At 34.3% G+C, this 20,915-nt stretch overlaps 1 protein-coding gene across 3 annotated transcripts in view; it reads right to left on the bottom strand.

Annotated features, from left to right (window-relative positions):
• Anapc10 (anaphase promoting complex subunit 10) overlaps window positions 1–20,915 on the bottom strand; it is a 76,444-nt gene that overhangs the window by 11,756 nt on the left and 43,773 nt on the right. Inside the window, exon 5 of one of the 3 annotated variants that reach the window (XR_013426143.1) lies at window positions 4,797–4,871. The exons of the other annotated variants lie outside the window; for them this stretch is intronic. The gene's annotated coding sequence lies outside the window, so the exon portion shown is untranslated. The remainder of the gene's footprint in view (window positions 1–4,796; window positions 4,872–20,915) is intronic. 3 annotated transcript variants of the gene reach the window in all.

The following is a 20,915-nucleotide window of genomic DNA, read 5'->3' as shown; positions in this document are numbered from 1 at the left end:
CAGCTGTTACACAGTATTTAAGCTGCCTCTCCACCTTCTAGAAACCAGTCTTCCACTTGGCTCAATAGATTCTATCCCATCCTTTCCACTAAAGACTCTGCTTTCGGAAAGAACATTCTTTCCCTAAATAATTTTTCTTCTCCAATGTGTCATTTTCTTCAGCACACAAACATGCTATCATATTTGTCATTTTAAAGATTAAAAATAAATTAAAAATAAAACTCTCAATAATATGTCCTCCTCATAAACTCCCATTCTGTTTCCCTATGGCAAAACTCTTTGAAAAGCTGTAGTCAGTATCTCCCTTTTTGACCTGCTGTCCTATCTTTACCCCATTCCAATGTGATTCTGGTCTCTACCACTGAAACTTCTCTTGTCAAAACCAGTGATTACCCCACTTATCCTGTCAAATTAATTCTAAAAACCATTTGATATAATTAAGGACGGTATTGTATTCTGGATTTTATCTAATGATGTGCTTGAATAAGACCTACTTATATTTAAAATTTTAAGGCTTTTAAAGCTTTACATAAATATTTTAAGTTACATAATTTATACACGAATATATAATTTGTACACAAAACATAAACATGATTTACTGAAGACATAATCTTAAATGATTCAAATAGCTAAAATAATCTTCAAAAAGAGCAACAAAGTTGGAGGTCTCACACTTTCTGATTTCCAAACTTACCATAAAACTATTGTAATAAAAAATACTGTGGTGCTGGTATAAAAGACAGTGTGAGAATTATCAACACACAAAACAGCAGTTTCCAGAAGTATAACTATCTTTTCATTAGGAATGTAACCAGTTAGCAGCAACAATGATGTATAGTTCTGGAGAGAAAAATGTAAAATGATTCAAAAGAAACTTCAGAAATTCCAAATATGTTAAAAGTAAGGATAACAAAAAAGTAGCTGAATGAGAATGACAGAGGTCGACTCAAAGGACTCAATATTTTGCCCTAATGAAGAAGGTGACTGCCTAAGTCAACTTTGAACATCAAACTCAATCACCCTGCTACAAATGATCAAAATACTCGTTTGGACTAGCAAGTCAAAAAGTTTCCATACGAACCTCTTCTCCAGAAGTTAAGATTATATATATATAGCTGTTTTTTTTTTTTTTTAGAGATCTAACAAAAAGAAGATGTAAATAGAGTGCTCCATCTAATCTATATAAACAACCTGAATAAATTTGAAGTCAGCATTAATTAAAAAGAATAATTTCATCAAAAACCTAAGAAGGGGGCTGGGGTTGTGGCTCAGTGGTAGAGTGTCTGCCTAGCACATGTGAAGCACTGGGTTCAATCCTCAGCACCACATAAAAATAAATAAATAAATCTATAGTAGTTGTCCATCTACAACTAAAAAAAAAAAAAAATCCTAAGAAGGTACATAAACTTTAGAAGAAATTATAGAAAACCTTTGAGCCAACAAAAACAAAACAAATGAAAAAACTGATTTCTAGGTAAATCAGGTAATTTAATAATAATTAAAGTCATATACATAGTAAATAAATAACAATTTATAATTTTTTAAAGTCACAAAATTGCAAATAAAACAAATGTTATATTTTATTTGTATTATAAAATACTGAAAGTCTTATAATATGTAATGAATAATCAAGAAATGATAGCATTAGTCAGTACAATGGTACATGCCTATAATCCCAGCAGAGCAGGAGGCTGAGGCAGGAGGATCACAAGTTCAAGGACAGCCTGAACAACTTAGTCTGGTTGCAATCTGGTGAGATCCAGAGCAGAGCACTCAGCTAAACCAAGCCCAGACTCCTGATTCTCAGAAAACTGTGAGATAATAAATATATATTGTTTTAATCTACTATATTTGTTGTAATTCATTACACAGCGATAGAAAACAAACACACAAGGACAACAAATGAGTAATGAATACTGATAAATACCTGTCTTAAGGTAAAAAAAATAAAATTTATATTATATGCATAATTTTAAATTTTCTCATAGCCACATTAAATATTTTTTAAAATGGGTGAAATTAAGCTTATATTTAACATATCTAAAATATTATCACTTCAATATTTAATCAATAAATGGTTATTAATAAGATGTTTTAATTTGTAAAATATTTTTCCACTATCTGACAATCAACAAAAAAGTACTAACATTAAGAAATAAGGGACACAAAGATGCTTCCTAATTCAAAAACTATCACAAAATTCTATGCTCAGATGGCTTTACCATCAAATTGCACTATTTAAAGAAGGGACATCAATTCTGCACAAAGACTTACAAACAAAAAAGAAGAAAGAAACACTTTTAAACTATTTTTTTTATGTCACCTGCATCCCATTGGTTCCAAAACTGGATAAGAATATTATGAGAAAAAAATTAGACTAACCTTTCCCATAAAAAGAAAAGAACAGAAACAAATATATATATATCACTCTAAGAATGCTATGTTGGATTATCAATTGAAAATTAATCAATGTAACTAACTGTGAATAGTAAAAAGAAGAAAATTCATATGACCATCATATCAGATTGAGAAAAATTTGACAAAATTCAGTACTCATTAATGATTTTAAAACTCTTAGCAAATTAGGAACATAATGCAATTTCCTTAATATAAAAAACAGCATCTTTCAAATAAACAACCTACAGCACACATGATACAGTAAGATCTTAAAAACTTTCCCAGTGAGAACAAGACTGTCCATTAGTACCACTTCTATTCAACACGGAATGGAGGTCACACGCACTGCAACACGGCAAGGGAAAGGGGTGGAGAAGAACAAACCGACCAGGAGGTAAGGGGATCATTAAGAATTACAAGGAATTAAAAAAATAATATAACTTGCAAATTATATGATTGCATATCTAGAAAATCCAAAAGAATCTACAAACTATGAGCCTTAATAAAAGAATTAATTTTACAAGGTAAATGGATATTAAAGTAATATAAAGTTATAACTAAAACAATGCAAAAATTCATGCAAAAAATAGAGTAACAGCAATAAAACAGATTAGAGATTAGGAACAGACCCACACATTTACAATTATATGTTTTTTTGTCCAAGGTGCTACCTCAGGTTAATAAGGAAAGAAAAGTGTCTTCAAGTAATGATGTTGGATGATGTGGATTTCATTTAGGGAGGGGGGTTTTTCTTGACCCTTACCCTTCTTCCCAAAAGAAAAAATCATCTCTAGGTGCATTTAGACTTAAATGTCAAAGCTAAAATAATAAAGCTTCTAAAAGAAAAGAAAATATCTTTGTGACCTTGGAGTTGATTAACACTCTCTTATGATAGATGAAAAACAAAATCAACTAACATCAACTATCTTAAAGCTAAAGATTTTTGCTTATCAAAGGCACCATTTGGTAAAAAAATACTTTAAAAATCCCATAAAGAAATGACAAATGTTTGAGGAGATAGATATGTTTATCCTAACTTTAAAACTATGCAATGTATACATGTATTAAATTATTACATGATACCCAATTAATATGCACACTACTTATGTTTCTAATCAGTTTAAAAATAAATTTTAAAAATTGAAAGAGTAAGTCTCAGACTTGTATGATATAGCATACATACAACCACACCTATTTTGATTGGGGGGGGGAGGGGGATGGTGGGGGTTCATCCAGGGGTACTCTATCACTGAGCTACATCCTTAGCCCTTTTTATTTTTTATTTTAAGACAGGGTCTCATAAAATTGCTGAGATGGCTTCATGCCATTCTCCTGCCTTAGCCTTCTGAGTTGCTGTTACTACACTGTGCCCAGTCATCTATTTTGAATATATAAAGAGCTACTACAATTCATAAAAGGTATATATCTCCAACATAAATGCAAATATATGTTTATTAAACACTATACAATGTGGACAAAAATAGTCATAGGGGCACTATCAATAAGAGCCAAACTATCCAAATATTCATCTATGGTCAATGGGTAAATAGCATAAACTCACAATATGGAATACTATATAGAGCATTAAGGATGAAAGATCTATAACTACCCAACTATACTGATGATAGTCACAAACATAATGTTGAATTTTAAAAAGCACACAAAAAAAGAGTATGCAACATATGATTCCATCTCTATAAAGTAAAGGGGAACAAAACAATACACCCACACATACACACACAACAAGTAAAAGTAATCTATACTATAAGGTGAACAATGTCTAACTTTCAAGAAGGATCAGGAAGCATGCTGAGGGTTTTGGGATTTTTATTTGGTTGCTGGATACAAGACTGTGTTGATTTGTTAAAAATTTAGTAAGCTATTCTCTCATGATATGTGTACTTTTCTGTATGAATACAAAAATAAGAAGTTTATTTTTAAAAAAGATCCAGACTTTTCTGCCCTGACATGCTCTATGATGCCCACAGCAGCCACAAGCATGTTCTCACACTACAAGGTCCAAAAAGGCATTCCTCTCTTTTAATTTCAAAGGAAAATATTTTCCAGAAGCTATCAGATTTCTCATTGGCCACATCTGGATCACATGCCTTTGCAGTAGCTGAAAGGAAAGTTGAAAACAGAGTATCTGACATATTGTTTTTATACTGGAAAGTAGTCTTGTTGGCCAGAAGTAAAGATGGAGAAAGGAATGTTGCATTGGTAACCAACAATGTCTGCTTCCTCAGATTATTACTAATGGACTCTTAACTAGTCTTGCCACAGCCATTTTTGTCTTACTCCCATGTAAGCTCTGCTTAGCAGTTAAGTAATTTGGTAAAAATATAAATTTGAAAAATCTTCCATAAACTTCTCACTACAGTAAGAAAAACTCTACAAACCTGCATAACTTGGTCTCAAACTCTTCTGCTTTATCTTGACAATCTTCTGCCCCACTAATATTTTAATCATATAATCTGCAAAAATGCAAAAATAAATATATAGCATGCAGGAAGCAGATTCTGAAAGAATTCCAAAGATGAAAAACTGACAAAGCGCTATTAATTGCACATCATTTTAAATGGGCCAAGTACTCTATTTACTGAATTATTTTTATATTCATAAATATAAGAATAATTATAGGGACTTTTGATCTGTCAGGAGACCTTGGTCCCCCTACCTGTAATTTCCCTTTAAAATGTCAAGTTCCTCTAGAGTTCATCTATTAGTCAGTCACCTTTTATCAGAGAAAATGGCATTTGTTTTGGGGGGGATTGGCTAACTTCACTTAGCATTATCTTCTCCAGCTCCATCTATTTACCTGCAAATGCCATGATTTTATTCTTTTATTGCTGAGTAATATTCCATTCTGTATATATGTCACATTTTTTTAATCCATTCATCTACTGAAGGGCATCTAGGTTAGTTCCACAGTTTAGCTATTGTGAATTGTGCTACGATATACATTGATGTGGCTGTGTCCCTGTAGTATGCTGTTTTTAAGTCCTTTGCACATAGACCGAGGACAAGGATAGCTGGGTCAAATGGTGGTTCCATTCCCAGTTTTCCAAGGAATCTTCATACTGCTTTCCATATTGGCTGCACCAATTTGCAGTCCCACCAGCAATGTATGAGTGTGCCTTTTTCCCTTCATCCTCACCAACACTTTTTGTTGTTTGTATTCTTAATAGCTGCTATTCTGACTAGAGTGAGATGAAATCTTAGAGTAGTTTTGATTTGCATTTCTCTAATTGCTAGAGATGTTGAACATTTTTTTCATGTATTTGTTGATTGCTTGTATATCATCTTCTGAGAAGTGTCTGTTCAGGTCCTTGAGGGGAAGGGAGCAGGTAAGGGGTTAGCAATGATGGTGGAATGTGATGGACATCATTATCCAAAGTACATGTAGGAAGACAGAATTGGTGTGAACATACTTTATATACAACCAGAGATATGAAAAAATTGTGCTCTATATATGTAATATAAATTGTAATTCATTCTGCTGTTTTATTTTTTTAAAAAATCAATTAAAAAAATGTCAAGTTCAGTAACTACAGAATTTTGTTTTCAGAATCTAGTACTCACAGTTAAAGTGAACAACTATACTCAACTCCTTTGCCTTCACTTTCCAGTCCCCACTTTCTATCCCCTAAATGCTAAACCTCACATTTCAATTAGGTCTAGGCCTTTCTGTAAATCTCTCGTCACTAAAGAGATTTCTGCAAATCTCTTATCTCAACACATAAGCATGAAACCAATACAAAGTGCTCTGCCCTCAAACTTTCCAAACAATCTATTAAAATGTCATAATAGCTCCAGTCCAGGAATAAAAACTGTTCATTCAGTCAAAAAATTGTATACCTACTTTGCACCAGGAACAGGAAACTGTAATAGATGGAGTAGAAGAAAATAATCATCACATTACTTGAAATTAATGTACTTTATATTCAGTAAATATATCTAATCCCTAATGTTTATGCAGATATCCTTTATTAACATACTTTACATGTGCTTTGGGAAAGTAGTAGACAATAAATATCTTTTTCTTCTTGCTTTCAAATTCCACAAAATGACAGCTGAGGGATTTGAAAAATGTATACACACACACACACACACACAAAAAAAAAAAAAAAAAAAAAAAGGATTGGAAAAATGAAAACTGATAAGAGGTGGTAAACTGAAAGATAATAGTAATTAACTTGCATTCCAGCTCCCTTCACTCTTAGGGCCTGACATGTGGAGAAACAGGGAAGATGAGGGGAAAGGGTAGAGGACAAAAGGTCAACTAGAAGCAAGGGAAGGGCTGGGGTAGCTCAGTAATTGAGCGCTTGCCTAGCAAGTGAGGCCCTGGGTTCCACCTCAGAACTGTTAAAGAGAAAAGAGGCAAGGGCAGTGTACCCCAGTATTTCTGAAATTGTAAGTATCAAAGTCCTGAAGGAACAGGTAGGCAAGTTGGGCTAAAGATAAACCAATAAGCAAAGAATAAATTTGGTGGAAAGTCTGTATAAGGACAAAGAGCCCCAGATTCTCACCTGACCCCTAATGAGCAGGCAGATGACATTTCCTTTCTCACTCTTACTGAAAAGTAAGGGTTTACTACTATCTACACAGGGTGAATAAGGGTGGGTAGGGTTTCTAGATTAAGGTTAAAACAAGAGCAATGGACAGCAACTTATTTAAAATAGGGGGAATAAATGAACGTCTGCATTTTAACAGTAAAACCTCAGATCCCTTCATCTTGATTAGCTACAAGAACACTGACTCCTAGACAGATCATCCTGCAGCTCCAGACACATTCTACTGCCCATCACTGCCAGGTGGCTCCAAGCAGGAGGATGAATTAGTATTTTCTGGGCAAAATGAGAAGTCCATAAGAAAAAAATCTACCAATAATGATGCATGAATGCCTCCAATTTAACGAACTTTTGTTGACTGACTGAATGTCCATTTTGTCCTGGGCACTAATCTAGTTGTTTGGAGAATATCAGTAAAATTAAAAACAACAAAATCTCAGCTCTCATGGAGGTGCCATTTTCTTGTGGGAGAAGACCAAAAATAAACAAATATAACAAGTGATCAGGTAATAAAACATCAGGTAACAAGTGCTGTGGGAGAAAAAACAGAATAAGAAAGAATTAGAAGAAGTTCCTAGGGGTGGGTATATGCAGTTCTGACTAAAGAGAGTTAAACCAGGCCTCACAGAGGTGACATGTACAAGAGCTGAAGGAGCTGCAGGCTCTTGTCTAACCACACTATAGTAAAATCCATTATGCCACAAACTCTATCATGAGCAAAAACTGTTCCAAACTGCTTATCTGTATCTCATTTTTAAATATTAAAAAATAACCAAGGATCTCCAGGCATGCCAGAAATAAAACAAAACAGAAATTGGAAAACACATTCAGATAAAAACAAAAAAGGAACTCTAATGAAAAACAGTGAAGGGAATACAAAAATTTAAAAACCAAAGTGAAGCATCAGTAACACAACATATTGTATCCATGAAACAAGAACAGAATGTTAGTTTTTTAAAAGGCCAAGGAACAAAAAGATGTCTTAGAAATTTAAAATATACATGAGAGCAAAAATTTGTAATGGAAAGTAAATGAATTTCTCAGAAAACAAGAAAACAAAAGAGAGAGGAAATGAGAAAAATAGCAGTTCAATGTAGGAAATATCATGGCTAACAAATGTGAATTGACAAAGAATAGAGGAACAGAGAGGAACTGAAGGAGAGATATCCCCAAACTGATGAGAACCAATGAACACACAAGATAATGAAAAGAACACACATAATAAGGTACAGCATTGTAAAATTTCACAGTATCTAGTAGTAAGAGAATAAAAAGCTTCTAGAGAGAAAAACAGGTCACATGCAAAGCATCAGAAATCCAAAGTGGCATTGTATTTCCCAACATTAATACTGAAAACTATGAGGCAATGGAGAATGTGTTTAAAATTCTGAGAGAAAATTATTTCCAAACTAGAATTCCATACCCAGCCAAATCATCCCTCCAGGGTGAGATTAAAATAAAGCTTTTGGTCATGCAAGGTTTCAACAATTTACCTCCCATGTGGAGGATGCATTCCACCAAAAGGGAAGTAAAACAAGAAAGATGAGGACCTGCGATCCAGAAACAAGGGATTTATCAAAAGGAAAAGGTGAGGGCTGGGGATGTGGCTCAAGCGGTAGCGCGCTCGCCTAGCATGCGTGCGGCCCGGGTTCGATCCTCAGCAGCACCACATACCAACAAAGATGTTGTGTCCGCCGAGAACTAAGAAAAAATAAATAAATGTTAAAATTCTCTCTCTCTCTGTCCCCCTCTCTCTCTCACTCTAAAAAAAAAAAAAAACACACACACAAAAGGAAAAGGTGAGGGAAATTCCCAGGATGCTGTTGAAGGGAAGCGGGCTTAAGAAGATAGTTGTGCTACTCTGAGAAGCAGACACAAAGACAAGATTAGAAACACTAGAAATGTATTAGGGGAAATGTCTGTGAGAGAAAATGGGGAGGGAGCCAGAGAGTTTAATAGGGCTGCAAGATAACAATGCAGATCTGACCCCAGAGGAAAGACTCAGGAAAGGAAGGGAGGCTGGGCAGATGTGCGTTAGGCTGCAGTGCAGTTCTAGGCAAAGTTGGGTAAGGCTGCTTGTCAGAGGGCTCAGCATCTCCTGGGACTAAACCTTCTTGAGTGTCCCTGTCATGTTCAGTCAGCAGCTGAGGACATCATTCAGTTACTACTTGTGGTCAGAGATCTGGGAGAAATATTCTCATGGCCACCTGTGGTAGCTGTGGTAGTATGGCTAATCTAAAGTACATTTCCCAGGATTCCCTTCCCTAAACTTTTTTGGCTAGTTGAGACACAAGAGTTATTTTCATGGAAGAAAATAGAGAGCAAAAGTGAAGCAATAGCTATTTTGTTTTTTACACTTAAGCTGAATAGGTGTTTTGGTAGATCACTCATGCTGCCACTATCTCCTGGTTCACCTCACTGTCGTGGAGGAGTTGCTAGACCAGCAGACTCTAACTCCTAGGCCAGATATGTGGTTCAGGTCTGGATGAAGAGCATCTGCTGTCCTGCAGGACATTCACATCACCTGGCCGGAGACAGTGAGAACTGACACAGTTTCCAGCTTGTATTCACAGGTTTTAGCTCATGCTCATAGGTTCCAGATGTCTCTGCATTCCACTTCACATCAATCTTCACTCTTTAACTTCCTGCCTTGTGAATTTTGAGCACATCTCCCTTCATCACATGAGAAAAAGGCTTCATAATTTATTTAACCAACTCCTACCTGAGGTAAAACCCCTATAGCAACCCCCTTATTATAATACATCCTCCTGCCCTCCACACCCACAGCTCCACTTCACTGATGGAACTCAGGCCTGACACAGAGGCTGCGCTGGAGGGCCAGGAAATATGTTTCCAGGAAAAACACATGGAATGAGAGAGAATGTGGCTGTTTCAAGAGGTATTTTACAGATCTGTCAGTGAATTTAGAAATATATTAATAACTAACATTTTTTAAATTAAGAAGAAAAGGGAGGCAACTATTAATTCTGGGAAAATGTTATGTCTTAGAAAAGGAAATTTAAGCATAGGACATGATATGACTAAGGAATGAACAAAATGTATGTGGTCATAATAAGGAAAATGTGCATAATGATTTCAGCCAATACCCACCAAATCTACGCTAGGAAAAATTAAGTAAAGAAAGTTGTATATTAGAGAAGAAATGTCATTGTAAAATTAAATCCTACTCTTTTGTAATAAGGCATCATTGCATCGTGTCTTTAAATACAGACAGAGACCCCACATTATTTAGAAATGTACACACCTATGACAGATATCTATTAGATGTCGAAAGTAAACACCTCCTCACCAAATTGGCTAAAATCACTGCTCTGAAGGAGTAGGAAGTAAGTGTGAGACAAGGAGAGAAATGCTATCATCATAAATGTTATTGTAGTTTTTTCATGCTTTTAACATATGTAAATGTTTTATGATAGCAAAAAGAAAAATTAAATTTTAAGAATTCAAAGTTGGGCCAGGTGCAGAGGTGCACACCTATAATCCCAGTGACTCAGGAGGCTGAGGCAGGAGGATCTCAAATTGAAAGCCAGCCTGGGTAGCTTAGTGAGAAATAAAAGGGCTGGGGATGTAGCTCAGTGGTAGAGCATCTCTGGGTTCAATTCCCAGTAGTAGGGGGAAAAAACCAATCAAAGTTAGTGAATGAATAAGATACATACATTAATAAAAGTTACCTCCATTAAAAAGTTCTCTCACTTTTTGGTTTTTCCTTTTCTATGAGATAATAATAATACAGTGACTAGTGTTTCTGGAGCACTTTGTCAGGCATTATTTCAAGAATTTTACATGTGTTGATTAATTTCAACAGCCCTATGAGTTACATCATTTTAATCTTCATTTCATATGCAAGAAATTAAAAGCACAGAAAGTATAACTTTCTACTGTTGGGGGTTAAGTGGCACAGCAGGCATTCAAACTCCAGAAGATGACTCCAAAGTTTGTGCTCTTGAATCCTCATCAGCCCAAAGAAATACATGTGTATCCAACAGCTAGATGTAGCCAAAACCCTCAATTTCATGAGATTATATGGAAAAGCATCCTACTGTGATTTTGAACCCTATAAAAACATTAGCAGTTTCAAGGTTTTTCTTCCTTTCAACTGCCATTCACTGAGCTGATACTATGTGCCAAGCACTGATATATATTTGTTTTTATCATCCTAACATCGCATCTCTAATTTATGACTAGGTTCCCTGAAGTTCACAGAGCTTATATAATATAGCCTTAGGTTTGGTGACCAAGCTGGAGGACAGAAGCCAGTATTTCAAAGTAATTTCTGTGTCAAACCCCTGAACATTGCAGGAAGTAATAAAATAGTCTTAAAGTATGTCTGTCTGAAATTAAGAATAAGAGAACAACATAATGTAAGATGAGATGAGTACAGGCGAATATATATTAACAACTCAAAATGCTATAATCTTATATATGCTTTAAAGAAAGATGGAACTTTAAAGGGGATTGGAAGAAAAGGAAAATTCAACTGTGTGAAAATCTCAATAGTTATGGTTTTATATTAGTCACTATGCAAAAAATTAAGCATGACAATGAGAACAAATGAAATTCTGTTACAGATTTACGCAGAAGAGAATGTCCAATATACATTTCCAGTTTAAAAAATTTAAATGCAACTATCTTTAAGTATTCTCAACAACAGGTTTTTAAAACAACGGAAATATCAGCTCCCCTGTCCCTCACACACTTTGTTTATAAGATCTCTGATTTCTACTGATTGCATATTTCATATATGACAGATTCTGTTTACCTATTAAAGTACAAATGTCAAAAAAAATCGACCTTATGATTGATTTCAAAGTAATGAGCCAAGTTTAGAATGTCTAATAATAAAGTGATATTATACAAAATGAATATTTTGGACTGAGATGCAACAAACTATATTTTACATGAATTTCGAAAGCACTGAACTAACCCTACTACTTATGGCTCAGTTATCATGAAGTTTGACTTCAGCTTTATGTAAATTAACCATCATTTTGAGAAAATATTAACTTGTTTCTTAAAATGCAACCAGCAACAACTAAGGAGAAAAGGCAGAGACATTTTTGTTCTATTCACAAGCACCAACAAACAGCCCAGTGGGGAAATGGCAGCACGCCAGGTTGCCCTGTGAGCAATTAGGCTTCCTGGCAATCAGGAAACTCAGGGCCCTAGGCCCTTAGAAAACTAACACATTAAGGACTTGGTGCTTTTATTTCCCCTTCCAAAAGCCATATGTAAGATATATTTTGTTTAGATGGCAATCTTTTCCATCTTCTGGTCTGGAAAAAAAAAAAAAAAGAAAAGAAAGAAAGAAAAAAAAAAGAAAGGCTAAGACAACTACTTAGTAAGAAGTAAATCAAGAAGAACATGTGTGAGGGATTAACAAACATCATTATCTACCAGACGAATTGACTAAAATTTAGAAACTGGTCCCCAATATACAGGAGTCTCATTCTAATAATCAGAAGAAACAATAATTAAAAGAGTCATACAACTATTGTGAAATGTGAAAGTGCATTTTAATTAATCAAGAAACTCAAATGCAAAAAAAAAACAACACTAAAATTATCTCAGTTAAGATGGTCAAAACCCAGTTTCAACAAAGAGTTACACAATTACTCTTTTATTAACTTCTAGAAGGAAAGTTTCTAAGAAAAAAAAAGGATATTGAATAATTCTAATAAACCTTATAGGAGACTAGAGGCTACAACTTCCATTTTATCAAATTTAAGCCTGAAGTCTTCATGATCTGGTAAATAATTTCTCTTTTGGCTGTTTTATGAATCAAATGATGATTAAGACTGTCAACGTACTGTACAATATTTTTGCAATTTCCTGCTTGTATCTAACATGACACTCAGAAGCACAACAAAAGTAAAAATCAGAAATGAAAAATCATTCTGAGGGTCCATAAATACACTACCTAACATATTGGGGAGTAATTATGTAGGGTCAGTTGAAAAATCTGACTAACTCAAAAAACAATATTGCCAAGAAGGCAACATATGTAAAAAACCTGAATTCAAGTAAAATAAGGACATTTATATTTTTATGTGTATCTAGCCAAGATATACTTTACTTTATAAATAAAATAGATTTTAAGGAGTAAGAATTAATAATGAAATCAACCCTTCTTCACAGATATTTAACAAAAGATCATTATTTCTCACCTTCAATACTTCAAATTTTATTTTAAATTTTTCATTATTTTATAGTACATAAACAGAAAGTCCATTTTTCTACTTTTTGATGTGCCAATGACAATAATGTAGCATACATCCATGACAACTTAAGACTACAAACAGAAACCCCTGCAAACTGAAAATATAAGGACCAGCAAATGTTTCACTACACTCAGAAAACACAGAGTCTTTATTCCAAGAGGAACTTTTAGTAAAAAAATGATGTGTGAACAGCAGACACTGATGTTCACACAAGCACACTGCAGACAACCCAGCAGGCGGTTTTCTGTTTTTTTTGGATCATGCTCTGGAGGTGCTGGCACAATGGAATTTCAATACCATAATTGCTTATTTCTCTGTATATCTTTAAAATAACAGGTAAAGAAAATAATTAAGTACAAACATAACAAAATAAAATGTTTTTAATTCTTCTTTTCAAACGATATAATTTATAACCATTACACAAATAGAGAAGACGCACAAAAGGGGGAGAAAAGAAATAAAGTAATGTTCCAAAGGTTCAGTTTACAAGGACCTCACACAAAGTTTTTTTTTTTCTCTCTCTCTCTCTGAAACTCTTACTAGAAACAGTATTATTTCCTAAAAATGCACTAGCTGCCAAGAGCTATGGTCCATCTAAAGAAAGATGGAAATAGAGTGTTACAAAAAAAAAAAAAAAAAAAAGCAGGATTCAGTGTACAAATTTCTGTAAAATCTGTTTAAAAATAAGATATTGTTTTGATTTTGATATATCTTTTTCACTAAAAAGTAATTTTAATAGATAAAATACTAAATTATATAGTACTGTATTGAAACAATAAAAGTAATCAAATCTCAAACTTTCTAATTAAACCTTTTTTCTTGTAAGTTATTGGGAATTCAACACTAGTCTTGGTTCACATGATAGAACAATGGGAAAATTTTCCGAATGGTTGAACACTAACCCTGACAAGTGTGGAGAGCCAACTACAATACATTATATGGTAGCATAACCTGCCACCCACGTTGCTGAGAGAACAGCTTTCAAACACATGCACTGAGCTGTAAAACCACAAAATCCCTTATTACACATTGTCTTTCTTACTCTAGGTGAAATATACCATCAATTCTTTCCATTATAAATCTTTTTTTATTAGTATTTTTGAAGCTCATTTACAATTTGTGATTTTTCTGACAATGTAAAAGATGACTTTTTAAAAAAGAAAATGCAACAGGAAAGTTATCACTATCCTACAGTATTACAAATTGTGGCACAACTTCTCATAAATAATTTTGGACTCCATATTATCTAAAATGAGTTTCAAGATTAAATTCCTTTTCCTTTCTTACCTTTCAAAAATGAGCTCAGTGCAACAATGACTACCAAATACTAAAGGCTCTGAGATTTAGAAGAAGGGTGAAAAAAAGCCCAAAGACACTATTTTTTCAGAGATGCAATGATAGTACCTTTTGGACATTCACAATGGTTAAAGTCATTTCAAAAACTTTCTCTGTAATGTTTTGCCTGATTATTTTCCCTCCGAAATCTTCCTACTATCCTTTACATTTCCTTGTCCCCCCAACTCCCACCATGACCCACCCCACCCATAGTATGCTAACTGAATCATAGCATTCCAGAACAGCTACAGGACATAACAGTTTCTTCTGGGGTTTTCATTTGCAATGTTGTTGGCAAAGAGAATTTTATTTGTAAGTGTTTCTATTATACTGACAAGGTCAATTAGTCCTCTGAACTATTGGTCTTTCTGCTTGATAGCTTGGTGGATTATTCAAGTGGGACCGTTCATAACCTATAACTGAATGCAGCCAATTAACCTCAGAAACAAGACAATACTGATCATCTAATGGGATTTTAAATTTATCTTAATAACATATTACAGTTATATACTTTCCTCCAAATAGGTGGTTTATTATTTGACAGAAGCTCTACATTTCCCCCAAACTGAACTGATATGTAAATAATAATATACAAATCACATTTTTTATTTTATAAGTTCATATTTTGAAGCTTCTTAAAATTAAAAATCAGGCATTATGCCTACATGTTCCTACATGTTTATACAATTAAATAAAACATATGAGAACCACATATTATGCAGTATCTAATAAGATTTTTCCCCAAGATGCAGAAAACATCACTAGTTTCCCAGAAATTAATATGAAAACAAATCTGTACTTTACTTCAAATATTCAAAAAAACACCTTTAAGTTGTCAAATACAACTGGCTTTTTAAAAAACACATGAGAGAATCTGCGTTAACTATTTACTTTGTGACAGGTGATACAAATAAGTACTTCACAATTTAACTTAATTATCCCAGGAATCCAATGATATCCTATTATTTGAGGAAACCAAAGTTCCAAAGAAATCAACTGTGACTCCAAGTTTCATACAGCTACTAAGTGGCAAAATTAAGATTTGAAATCAGATGTGTCTAGTTCACCAAAATGTGGTCTTTCATAACCTAAAAGTTATGAGATAATTCCTTGGTCATCTCCCAGTGTCATTTTGTAATAAGTAGATCAGAGAATATTGCCAAGCTCCGAAGCCCTCTATGAAAGAATGATAGCCAATTATTAATGAGGAACAACTTGAAGGAGATTAATAAGTAAGGACATTTTGATAGCTATATAATTACATCAAAATCAAAGCTTTATTAATGGCAAAAACTCCAGTTACTTTTCATATTACCACCAATATAAATTACTCCTATGTCTGTGAATGTACAAGGGATCTTCTACATACATGCTCACATTTTACAAACATACTCATCTGAACTGCCACATGCCAGTATTCCCAGTTTCTAAAGCAAAGTATTGGCTAATATGCCAGACCACACAGAAATGAAAAGCTGCCTTAATGCCACAAGGTGTCAAGGTGACAATTTCTTGGCAAAGAATGACTTTTCATGTCATAATTTTTTAACTAACGTAGTGAGCCAACTTAACACACATTCTAGCAAAAAAGTACATGATAATTACTTCTGTTTTTGTTTTATATATTTTCAAACACACAGTTTGTTCAATTGTTGACATCAAACTACCCTAAAAGCAAATACTTGTTACAGGAGCATGCCCTGAGTATTTCTTGAAAATCAATTATGACCTCCAATTTCCTTTCCTTCAAATTGGGTAGGGAGACTCTCAAGGTTCCATTCACTGCTTAGTGCAAAAGTTTGGGAAAATATTTGTGCAACTTAGAGTTTTCTTGAAACTACTGGGTTGGCTAAAAGTCATGGCAGTTAAGATGAATATAAATCATTTAAAAATTTTTTACTGTAAATATTGAATTACTTTAAAAGAATATACCTTTCAGGTAAAGTATAATGGTTCAGAAGTAAAACCCAAAGTCATCCATATTATTAAGCCAGCTTTGTTTCTTTAAATAAATCTAATCAAAATAAATCCCATAGCATAAAACATTTCAAGAACACAGTACAAAATCAAAGGAAGAATTCACATTAGCAAACAATCACCTACGTCAAGAATGATCTAATACTCTGATGAGAGCAAACATATGCTCTATTAGATCTTACTCTATTAATAATAACAACAACAATAAAAACCAGAAGGCTTAAAATTGCTAAACTATTACTTTATATATGCCACAAAATAATAATGCCACTGATAGCAGAGTTTCAAAGGAGTAAATTTATATTATCTAATCTAACACCAACAGAAATATCATTAATAAAAAAAACTAGATAACCTTCAGGAGATGTACTCTGTCCAGCTGTGGATAATTGATGTTGAAATGCCAAATATTAATATTAGGGGAGGAAAAAGTGACAGCAACACTTCATGCTTAGATTTGATAGTAAGGAATTAAACTCAGAACAACCCACCTGTGCTATTTCACTTGAGCATGGCTTAATATAGATAGGACACATTTATCCAGCTCTTTCCATTGGCTGTCACAAGTGAGCAAAGGTAAAGCAAGCAGCTAGTATGAAGCTGAAGGAGAAAAGTGTAGAAGGACATGATCTACACTGAACAAGAAGCTACCGCCTACAGGGATATGATAGATTTTTTTTAGCTTTTCTCATTTAATCTTTTTTATTTTTCTTTCTTTCTTTTTTTTTTTTTTTCTGCATGGTGGGGGTACCAGGGATTGAACTCAGGAGCACTACACCATTAAGCCACATCCCCAACCCTATTTTGTATTTTAGGTAGAGACAGGGTCTCTCTCATTTAATCTTTACAACCACCCATGCAATATAGGCATTATGATTCTCAGCTTTTAAAGAAAACAGCAGAGGCTCAAAGAGGACAGAGAAATTGCCCTATATCACAAGAAAAATAAACCCTGATCTTGTGATAAAGGAGCATGTGGCAAAGACAATCCAGACACATGCTCCTTCCTCTGTCCTAGGCTCATCCATTGGTCTTACTCTGAAAACAATATTTAAAACCCAGATTGCAGATTATAAAACAGACTGGTTTTTCCCCCTGTAAGCCAAGGTTAGAGAACTTCGCGTTCAGTGGTGAGCACAATATGACTCTGGGGGAATATCAGCAAGTTTCAAATGACTACAACCTCAGGTTAAATGGAGTTCAGTGAGTCATGGTAATTCCATGCTATTGATAATCCTGATTTTAATCAACAGAAACTCTCAAATTTGAATCCCATATTTATCTTAGGCAATTCCCTCTTAACACAAGGCAAATCTTCATTTTAAAGTCAAGAACACCTCTCAATACCTCTCACTGGCTTTCCTCAGAGAAACAATAAAATGATAAAAACTTTAAATCTTTAAGGCAAACACTTACCAATTAGATTTTACAAACTAGCTGAGAATAATTTTGATTTGAGTTTCACCCTTATATTATCTTAAATTGAAGTGGTTACCTAAATACTCAGGTTGAAGAGTGAGGGCAGGGAAAGAAGTCCTCTCATTCCTCATTCTCTACTTATTTCCTACAGTGTCTGCCTGTCATACTTAATCTGGGCTTATCACCTGTGGGCCACGATAAGAGGCGAATTATGAGTCTCCCAGATTCCCCAAAGTACACTGCATCCTCTTTCGTAATTATCTTCTCTAAGATCACATGCTTCTATCAGAAAATAGGGCCCACAGGGTAGGATCACTTTAAGAACTAATCTACCTTGGACCCCTTCCTTCAATAAGGCTAAAACAGATGCTCCTTGCACTGTTTTAAAAATTAAATATGAAGGGCCACTGCAGGGATCAAATTGCACAAGATAATAACTAAGTAACTGTGTGCTAGGAACCTAGCCATGAAGGTAATCAAGATGAGATAATGTCCTTGTACTAATAATGGAAGCTATCAAAGATTACACAAACACACACACACACACACACACACACACTACTAAGGAGGGCACAAATCTGGCTGGAAGGTTCTTGGCATTTAAAACAAAATGGGTATCATTGTTATTTCTGACACAGAGATTCTTCTGCTTAAAGACAAGATTAGTTCCAAAGAGCCATCATAAAGTCTATTTAATCACATATGAAAATTTTTAACTACAAAAGCAATTACTAATACCATCTATTGGTGATTGACAAGAGTTCATATACATCTCTCCCTCACCCCCTGTAGGACTATGGATTAACACTAAAGAGAAGTTCTATAAAAGCAATTTAAAAAAATAATGAAACCAGGGGGCTGGGGATGTGGCTCAAGCAGTAGCGCGCTCGCCTGGCATGTGTGCGGCCCGGGTTCGATCCTCAGCACCACATACAAACAAAGATGTTGTGTCTGCTGAAAACTAAAAAATAAATATTAAAAAATTTTAAAAAAATAATAAAACCAAACATTATATTTATAATAGCTAAAGAAATGCATATCTTTCAAGCAGATTCTAATACAAAAACAAAAGAAGATTAAATTCAACTCTTAGAGGAACAGTCTGAAAATACAAAAATTAGCCTTCAAGACTCTTTCAGGGGCTGGAGTACAGTGCTTATTATTGTTGAAGACAAACAATAATAAGTGTTGGCGAGGATGTGGGGGAAAAGGTACACTCATACACTGCTGGGGGATTGCAAATTAGTGCAGTCAAAATGGAAAGCAGTATGGAAATTCCTTGGAAAGCTGGGAATGGAACCACCATTTGCCCCAGCTATTCCTCTTCTCGGACTATACCCAAAGGACCTAAAAACAGCATACTACAGGGACACAGCCACATCAATGTTTATAGCAGCATAATTCACAATAGCTAAACTTTGAAGCCAACCTAGATATCCTTCAGTGGATGAATGGATTTAAAAAACGTGGCATTTATACACGATGGAATATTACTCAGCACTAAAAAAATAATAAGACCATGGCATTCGCAGGGAAATGGATGGCATTAGCAGGGAAATGGATAGCATTAGAGAAGATAATGCTAAGTGAAGTTAGCCAATCCCAAAAAACAAATGCTGAATGTCTTCTCTGATATAAGGGGGTTAACTCAAAATGGGGTTGGGAGAGCAAGGGAGGAAGATTACCTCTAGATAGGGAATAGAGGTGGGAGGGAAAGGGAAGAATGGGAATAGCAAGGATAGTGGAAGGAGATGGTCATCATTATACAAAATTCATGTATGAAGATGTGAATTTGTATCGACATACCTTATATACAAACAGAGATTTGATAAATTGTGGTATAAAGTGTAATAAGAATTGCAATGCAAAAAAAATTATGAATGTAATGCACTCCTCTATTGTGATGTATGTAAAAAATAATTTAAAAAATAATTTAAAAAATTAAAATCTTAGAAAAGAGTAAAATAATACTATGTAGTTTATAGAGTTGGACTCTACATATTTTCAAATTTTAGTTGTCTTTAACTACTGATAAAATAGATCTACTAATATAGTCAGCTGTCTGTATCTGTGGACTTCACATCTATGAATTCAATCAACCATGAATCAAAAATGTTTGTGGGAAGAAAATCTGAGTATCAAACACTACAGGACATTTTTTTTCTTGTCATCATTCCCAAAATAATATAATATAACAACTAATCATATAGTATTTACATTGTATTAGGTATGGTAAGTAATTTAGAGAGGATTTAAAATACATGGGAGTATGTGTATAAGTTATATGCAAATGCTATGCCATTTTACATGAGATTTAAGCACCTACAGATTTTGATAACTGCAGGGGTCCTGGAAGCAGCCCCTATGGATAGTAAGGGACAACTGTATGCTAAAATAGCATTTTAGTAGTTACTGGCTAAAAATTTCTATTATAATTCATTCAAAAGCCAGTGGGGGTACTCATTTATTATGAGAGCTCACTTTCTAAGCAGCATGTATGTAGTCTCAGGAAAGAACTGAAAAGAGAAGCTGTTGGAGTGTTATATTATCTGAGATCAATATGCCCAGCAAACCCTAAGAAAATCTTTCATCCTGACTTTTGGGAGAGAAAAGTTGGGGAGATGATATATTTTTAATCTAGAGACCTGCCATTCTGTGATGGTTTTATTTGGTGGCAAAGAATGGAAACCTATGGAATAAATATAGGATACACAGAAAGAGCTCTTGCTATAAAAAATAAGTAACAAAAAATTCAGAGAGCTACTTAAGAAACACTCTGTTCATTTCGGACAAGATTAAGCCTAAAGACTTTAGGGGCTCAATAATCATTAGGCAGCTGACATCAGCGAAACCATCTCTTTTCTGCATCTCAAAGCTGTGGTACCACTTAGTCTGAAGTCAGATCTTCTTTTCTCATTAGAAATTCACTGAAAGTCTCCTGTCTACTGCCAGCATCAGAAATCAAGACTAGCAGGGT

This window comes from Ictidomys tridecemlineatus, chromosome 9 (genome assembly GCF_052094955.1).
Source record: "Ictidomys tridecemlineatus isolate mIctTri1 chromosome 9, mIctTri1.hap1, whole genome shotgun sequence".
NCBI lineage: Eukaryota > Metazoa > Chordata > Mammalia > Rodentia > Sciuridae > Ictidomys > Ictidomys tridecemlineatus.
The sequence above is the reverse complement of the archived record's forward strand: the minus strand, read 5'-3'. Positions and strand labels throughout refer to the sequence as shown.